The following is a 6,698-nucleotide window of genomic DNA, read 5'->3' as shown; positions in this document are numbered from 1 at the left end:
AGTATTTTGTCGGAAGTATTTATTCTTAAAAAATCGCAAGCATGAATCTTGGTAACTCATCCCTACTACAATCCCTCCAAATTTTTTTGGCACAGCAAAAGCGCTCTTCCGACAACCCAAAGCAGAGGTTTATTTCTGTTGTGCGGTTCTGCGTGTTACTCCGCTACTGAATTTTGAAGTGCGTGTTTCCTTCCCGTGACGCGTCTTAGACGTGAATGGCGGTCGTGGTGACAGCTTGTGCTAGGTTGGCTTGAACTCTGCCCAGCATTAATAGGCATTCAATAGGTTGAATGTGGTACTGTTCGATTTTTCAAGGAAGTCGGGTGAGTGAGTGAACCGGCTGGCTTGCGGGCGCGGCAGTGCGTCAGTTGGATTCGGCGGCTGCTAGGCCGGAGACTCGCGGCGCCATTTTATCTAGGGTTTTTTATTCTACCAAACGACGATTAAGTCAGAAAACGCATACATCTCTGAAGAGCTGGTGATCTAAGCCCCTCCTTACACCCGGGGCCTTGCAGCCAGGCTCACGGTTAGTGTTTTTGGACATAGTGTTTTAGTTTGTGTCTGGAGTTTCTAAAAGTGAGGGTAGCAAGTGTCTTTCCTTGTTATAAGCGTGCACTTGTTTTAAATGACACTAAGCGTGTTTCTTGCTCGTACCACCTCGAAAAATAGCCCTCGAACTAGGTAATGCATGCCGACCATTAGGGCATCGGATAGGATGAGCTTGTTTGTTACAGGGTAAGTTGTTATTGGGCCTAGTAGATTCTACATTCACGGAAATGGGGTATAATAGCGATCCTTTGCAAAAATGAAAGGATTGAGCTTGTGTCATGATCGATAGGAAACCGTTTCTATGCTGCAGAGCGGAAGCCGCCATTAATTTCCGAAATGAGTTATAGATTTTTTTCTCCCAAACGGGCATTTGCCGAATGCCACGGTGGTTATTAAGTAGACATGCTTTTTCTTTCTCGTTGAGATTTGAAACTATTGAGAGTTTCTTAGAGTAACCGATTCTACGTTTGAACTATTGAGTTATCTTTAATAGGTTTTCCTTTGCGTGGATAACAGAAAAGGCTTGCTTACTTGGCTGTATGTGTGTCACCTTTTATGCTACTCAAATTGGGCTGTTATAATTAAAAGGGGAATTTTTTCTGAAAAGTTGAAATAAAGTAGAAAGAAAAGCTTTGACCGCTGCAGTATCTATTGCCGCAGTGTGCCTTTTGTTTCAGTTGCCTTTTGCATGCACTTTGTATTGAGAACACTACTGAGAAGTGAAAAGGCACAAAATGAAGTTGTCGCAAGATGGTTGTCAAATGAGAAGGTTTGAGAAAATCAAGAGATTCCGGAGTACAAAGGATGTTGTAATCTCCAATTTCACTCTAATCTGAAATCAGTGTTTGGTCAAATAATGCAAAAAAAACTAAACATTTTTAGTCATCGAGATAGTCACCTGAAATTATTTTATCACAAACTGTTGGATGAGTTGTATCCTTTCTTTATAAAACTAAACCAGGCGTCTCTGTCAATCTCCTCAGGAATATTTTATAAATCTGTTCCTAATAGATGATGTTACAAGGACACGGACCTAAGGTTTTGGGCATGGGAGAAAGAATTGCTTTGCAGGATAAAGCTGGCTACTTCTGTATAGTCTGAAATTAAATACAGTAAATGTCTAAAGAGACTTGGTGGGTCAGGTGAATGGAGCACAAAAATGCCACGAACTGGTGCACAAAATAATACAAAGTACTGAGTCTCCAAATCTAGGAACTACTTTAGGAGGATTTTATTCGCATTGGGGCGAGTACACTGTCAGTCGGCAAGAACAGTGCATGGACTTCATTGAGCAGAGAGGGGGATGGGGGGAGGGAACTGGAATAAATAGGGAGAGAGGGGGAGGCGGACCGAAGATGGAGAGTAAAGAAGATAGGTGGAGAGGGTGTAGGTGGGGAGGTAGGGAGGGGATAGGTCAGTCCAGGGAAGACGGACAGGTCAAGGAGGTGGGATGAGGTTAGTAGGTAGCTGGGGGTGCGGCTTGGGGTGGGAGGAAGGGATGGGTGAGAGGAAGAACCGGTTAGGGAGGCAGAGACAGGTTGGACTGGTTTTGGGATGCAGTGGGTAGAGGGGAAGAGCTGGGCTGGTTGTGTGGTGCAGTGGGGGGAGGGGATGAACTGGGCTGGTTGAGGGATGCAGTGGGGGAAGGGGAGATTTTGAAACTGGTGAAGTCCACATTGATACCATATGGCTGCAGGGTTCCCAGGCGGAATATGAGTTGCTGTTCCTGCAACCTTCGGGTGGCATCATTGTGGCATCCTGGACACCACCCCCAGGCCTCCTACCCTCCCTCGACCTCTTCATCTCCAACTGCCGTCGAACCTGGACACCACCCCCAGGCCTCCTACCCTCCCTCGACCTCTTCATCTCCAACTGCCGTCGAACAACCAGCCCAGCTCTTCCCCTCTACCCACTGCATCCCAAAACCAGTCCAACCTGTCTCTGCCTCCCTAACCGGTTCTTCCTCTCACCCATCCCTTCCTCCCACCCCAAGCCGCACCCCCAGCTACCTACTAACCTCATCCCACCTCCTTGACCTGTCCGTCTTCCCTGGACTGACCTATCCCCTCCCTACCTCCCCACCTACACCCTCTCCACCTATCTTCTTTACTCTCCATCTTCGGTCCGCCTCCCCCTCTCTCCCTATTTATTCCAGTTCCCTCCCCCCATCCCCCTCTCTGATGAAGGGTCTAGGCCCGAAACGTCAGCTTTTGTGCTCCTGAGATGCTGCTTGGCCTGCTGTGTTCATCCAGCCTCACATTTTATTATCTTGGAATCTCCAGCATCTGCAGTTCCCATTATCTCATGGACTTCATTGTTATGTGGAGAGATTAGGCCTGTTTTCTCCAGAATTTAGACGATTACAGGGTGATTTGATCATAGTCTTTCAAGGTATTAGCAGGAAAGGCCAGAGGAGGCAAAGATAAACTTTTCCAGTGTTTGGAGATTCTCGAATCTTGGGGCCAGACAATCCGTGAGATATGTCAGGAAGCACTTCTACACACAATGGGTGGTAGAGGTTTGGAACTCTTTCCACAAATGGCAATGAAGCTAGATCAGTTCATTTTAATGTTTTTTTTCATTCAGCAAAGATATTAAGGGATATGGGTGAAAAACAGATATATGGAGTTGAAGTTGAATTCAGCCATGAATTTGTTGAAAGTCAGAACATGCTTGAGGTGTTGAATGGTTTGTTCCTGTTTCTATGCTCCTTTCTGTCTGCAGAGGTGGTAGAAGAGGAGACTGGCTTCAAAAGGACATTGGTTATCCTCTTGAGTGAAAAAGCTTAAAGATTTATGAGGATAGAATGGGGGCTGGGGCTGATTAGATTTGTCTGGAGTGAGCATGGACTTGATGAGCTGAATAGCCGCCTTTGCTGCATGAGAGTAAGTACCTATGTGTATCAACAGGTTCCTGGATTTGTCCTGTATGGTGAAGCAAACTCGAATTCAGAGCTGGTATTTCATGTAATAAGGTGGTTTGTTTTTCTAATGATGGCATTATGTTCTGAGAACCAGTCAGGCCGAGAAAGGGAACAGTTGAAATTGGGAGCATGTTGTTCTTTGATCTTTATAAATATTATTAATCTTTATTCTATATATTGAATGTCTTTGGAAAAGAGTGGCAGTAAATCCATCTTATGGGGTTGCATGAAAGGTTTTCAAATTCATCTCGAAGATGCAAGACTCCAGAATATTCTGTGCTCTAGCAGCCCAGAGTTTAAAAATTAAATTTGAAATCTATTTACCTTGGTGCTGTACTGATGTGTACTATTAACCAGTGTTCTCCTGAATAAATAATGTAAATTTTTGAATCCAAATTATCAGTAAAAGTACCCTCCATATTTTCATTGGTGTTCTTGCTTCTGTTTTGTGAAGCAGCCCAGTGGTGGTTAAAAAGTTCCCCTGCAGTATATACACATATAGTAGGAACTGCTGATGCTGGAGAACCTGAGATAATGCGGTGTGAAGCTAGAAGAACACAGCAGGTCGAAGAGCAGGAAAGTTGACGTTTTGGGTCGAGAAATTTCTGAAGGAGGGTCTCGACCCAAAACATCAACATTCCTGCTCCTCTGCAGCTTGGCCTGCTGTGTTCTTCCAGCTTCACACTGTGTTACCTGCAATATATGCAGTTCCTTTTGTGAAACTTTTAAAACACTGACAAAAGAAACTCTCATTGTATTATAGATGCTTGGATCTGCATAGCGAAGTGACTCCCTCCTGTTTCCATCTTCTCAATAGTATTCCTTCTGGTAATAAGCTGCAATAAGCCGATGCATTTAACAGTTCATAGAGACAGGCAATTTCATTTACCTTTATTTTTATACATTCTTTATTGCAGTGTGGTAAATGTTTTGTCACATTTCAATAGTGCTGGCTGTAGTTTGGAAGCAGCATTTATAATGTACATGATCACATAACCTGATTGGTTCATTATATGTACTGAATTCTGTAGCTGAGAAGCTTAAAAGTACTTCTGTTGAAGTTTACACCCTCCTTCTAAAATCCACGTCAGAGCATTGGATCAGTACCCATAACAACCTGAAAGCTTGAACTGGTGGGTAACATGGACAATAATGTTACATCATTTCTTGCAATAATGAGGTATCAAATTAGCTAAAAGGACTATTAGAACTTGGAGCATTCTGAAGACGACTAGAGGCAGTAATGATGCTGTACCCTTTTAAATATGTTCTAGTTTTGAAGTGCTTTTCTATCTTTAAAGATCACAGACAGATGGAAAAGTCTTTATGATTGTAGTTTATGGAAGGGGCGCACAGCTGGTTCAGAGAATTATTCTGTTTGAACTGTCCAAAATTGTAGAAACACTTTATATGCCTATGCAAGTGATTAGAACTGTTTAACAGAGCAGCTTTCCCAAAATCTGTAGTGTAGCTGGGAATGCTGATGTCGGGGTAGCACGGTGGTTAAGACAGCTGTGTCACAGTGCCAGGTTTAATTCCAGTGTTGGATGTGGATTTGCACGTTCTCCCAGTATCTACATGGTTTCCTCTGGGTGCACCAGTTTTCTCCAACAGTCCAAAATGGTGCAGTTTAGGTGGATTTGGCCATGCTAACAGTTGCACTGTAGTGTCTGGGGATGTGCAGGCTAGATGAGGTGGGTCTAGATGGAATGCATTTTGGGCTGAACAGTTTCTTTCTGTGTGTTAGGGATTCTATGATGCCTATTCATTGGCATTGAAACTTGAACAGTGTTTATTTAACAACAGTTTAAACAAAATCCAAAATTGTTGGAAAAATTCAGGTCAGGCAGCATCTGTGGGGTGAAAGTGTAGTTAATGTTTTGGATTCAATGCCCTTTCAGAACTGTTTTTAGCAAAGAAGAGGTTGATATATGCTAGAGAAGGGATTGGGGACGATGGGGATGTGGAGCAGGAAGGACTAAACAATAGGTGGATATGGAGTCCAGAGAGAGAGTGAAAATCAGTTGGACGGTAAAAGGAGTGTGTAAAGGTCAGCCTGGGAAAATGAAAGTGGGTAATAGGGATTGTTAGAGGCTGGCAATGGGATTTGAGTGGTAGCACTCTGTCTGATGACAAGGCCTAGTATTTGGGGTCAGGACATAGTGTTCAGGTCCTGAAATTATTGAACTAGATAGTGAATCCAGAAGGTTGAGGGGTTCCCAATCAGAAAAGGAGATGTTGCTGTTACAGCTTGTGCTGCCGAGCTTCACTGGAGCAGTGTAGCAAGTCCAAAACAGAAATGTTGGCCAGAAAATATGGTGGAATGTTGAACTTGGAGACAACTGCTAGTTCAGTAGTTTTTTTTTGTGCACAAAATGTAGATGTTTGACAAAGCGGTCACCCAGTCTGTGCTTAGCTTCCCCAATGTTGAAAAGACCACATTGCAAGCAGTGAATGAAGTGCAGGTACATCACTGCTTCATCTGAAGGGTGTGTCTGGGGCCTTGGATAATAAGGACGGATGAAGTAAACTGGCAGATGTTACACCTGTGATTTTGAGGGAAGGTGCTGTGGGAGTGTGAAGAGTTGTTGGGAGCGGAGGATGAGTGGACCAAGGTATCCTGGAGGGACTGGTCCTCGTGCAGGGCTGATAAGGGAGGGGAGAGGACTTTGTCGGGTAGTGACATTCCACTGGAGTTGGTGGAAATGGTGGCTAATAATACATTGGATGCTGATGCTGTGGGATAGTAGGTATGCATGAGGGGGACCCTATTGCTGTCTTGGGAGGGAAGAGAAGATGGTGAAGGCAGGAGATGGGTTGGACATAGCTGAGGGCCTGTGAACCACGATGATGGAGAAGAAGGTAGACATTTGGGAGGCCTCTTATCAAAGTTGGTATCGAAGTTGTTTGGCTCGCCGAGCTGGTTTGTTGTTTTGCGGATGTTTCGTTATGATGCTTGGTAACATCCTCAGTGCAGCCTCCGATGAAGCATCGGTGTGTTTTCCTGCCTGGTTTTAAACTCTGGGGTCTGTTGAGATGGATTGCCTCACTTTTGGTTTTCCTTTGTATAGAAGGTATATGGCCTTGAGTTCAATGTGTTTATTAATAGCATGCTTTGTGGAGTGCCATGCTTGCAAGAATTCTCGTGCTTGTCTCTGCCTAGCCTGTCCCAGTCGAAGTCGTGGTTCTCCTTGTCTGTGTGAATTGAGATGTGAGCGTATTGGTC

The 6,698-nt window shown here is 44.2% G+C and overlaps 1 protein-coding gene across 8 annotated transcripts in view; it reads left to right on the top strand.

Annotated features, from left to right (window-relative positions):
• The window catches only part of wtap (WT1 associated protein), an 83,534-nt gene that overhangs the window by 344 nt on the left and 76,492 nt on the right, over nucleotides 1-6,698 (top strand). For 2 of the 8 annotated variants that reach the window (XM_048536812.2, XM_048536809.1), the window contains exon 1: nucleotides 337-526. The exons of 2 other annotated variants lie outside the window; for them this stretch is intronic. The gene's annotated coding sequence lies outside the window, so the exon portion shown is untranslated. 4 more of the 8 variants (XM_048536811.2, XM_048536808.2, XM_059648472.1 and 1 more) reach the window with 4 other exon arrangements.

Source organism: Stegostoma tigrinum, chromosome 9, assembly GCF_030684315.1.
Source record: "Stegostoma tigrinum isolate sSteTig4 chromosome 9, sSteTig4.hap1, whole genome shotgun sequence".
NCBI classification, from domain to species: domain Eukaryota; kingdom Metazoa; phylum Chordata; class Chondrichthyes; order Orectolobiformes; family Stegostomatidae; genus Stegostoma; species Stegostoma tigrinum.
Note: the sequence above shows the minus strand (reverse complement) of the source record. Positions and strands in the feature narration are given on the sequence as shown.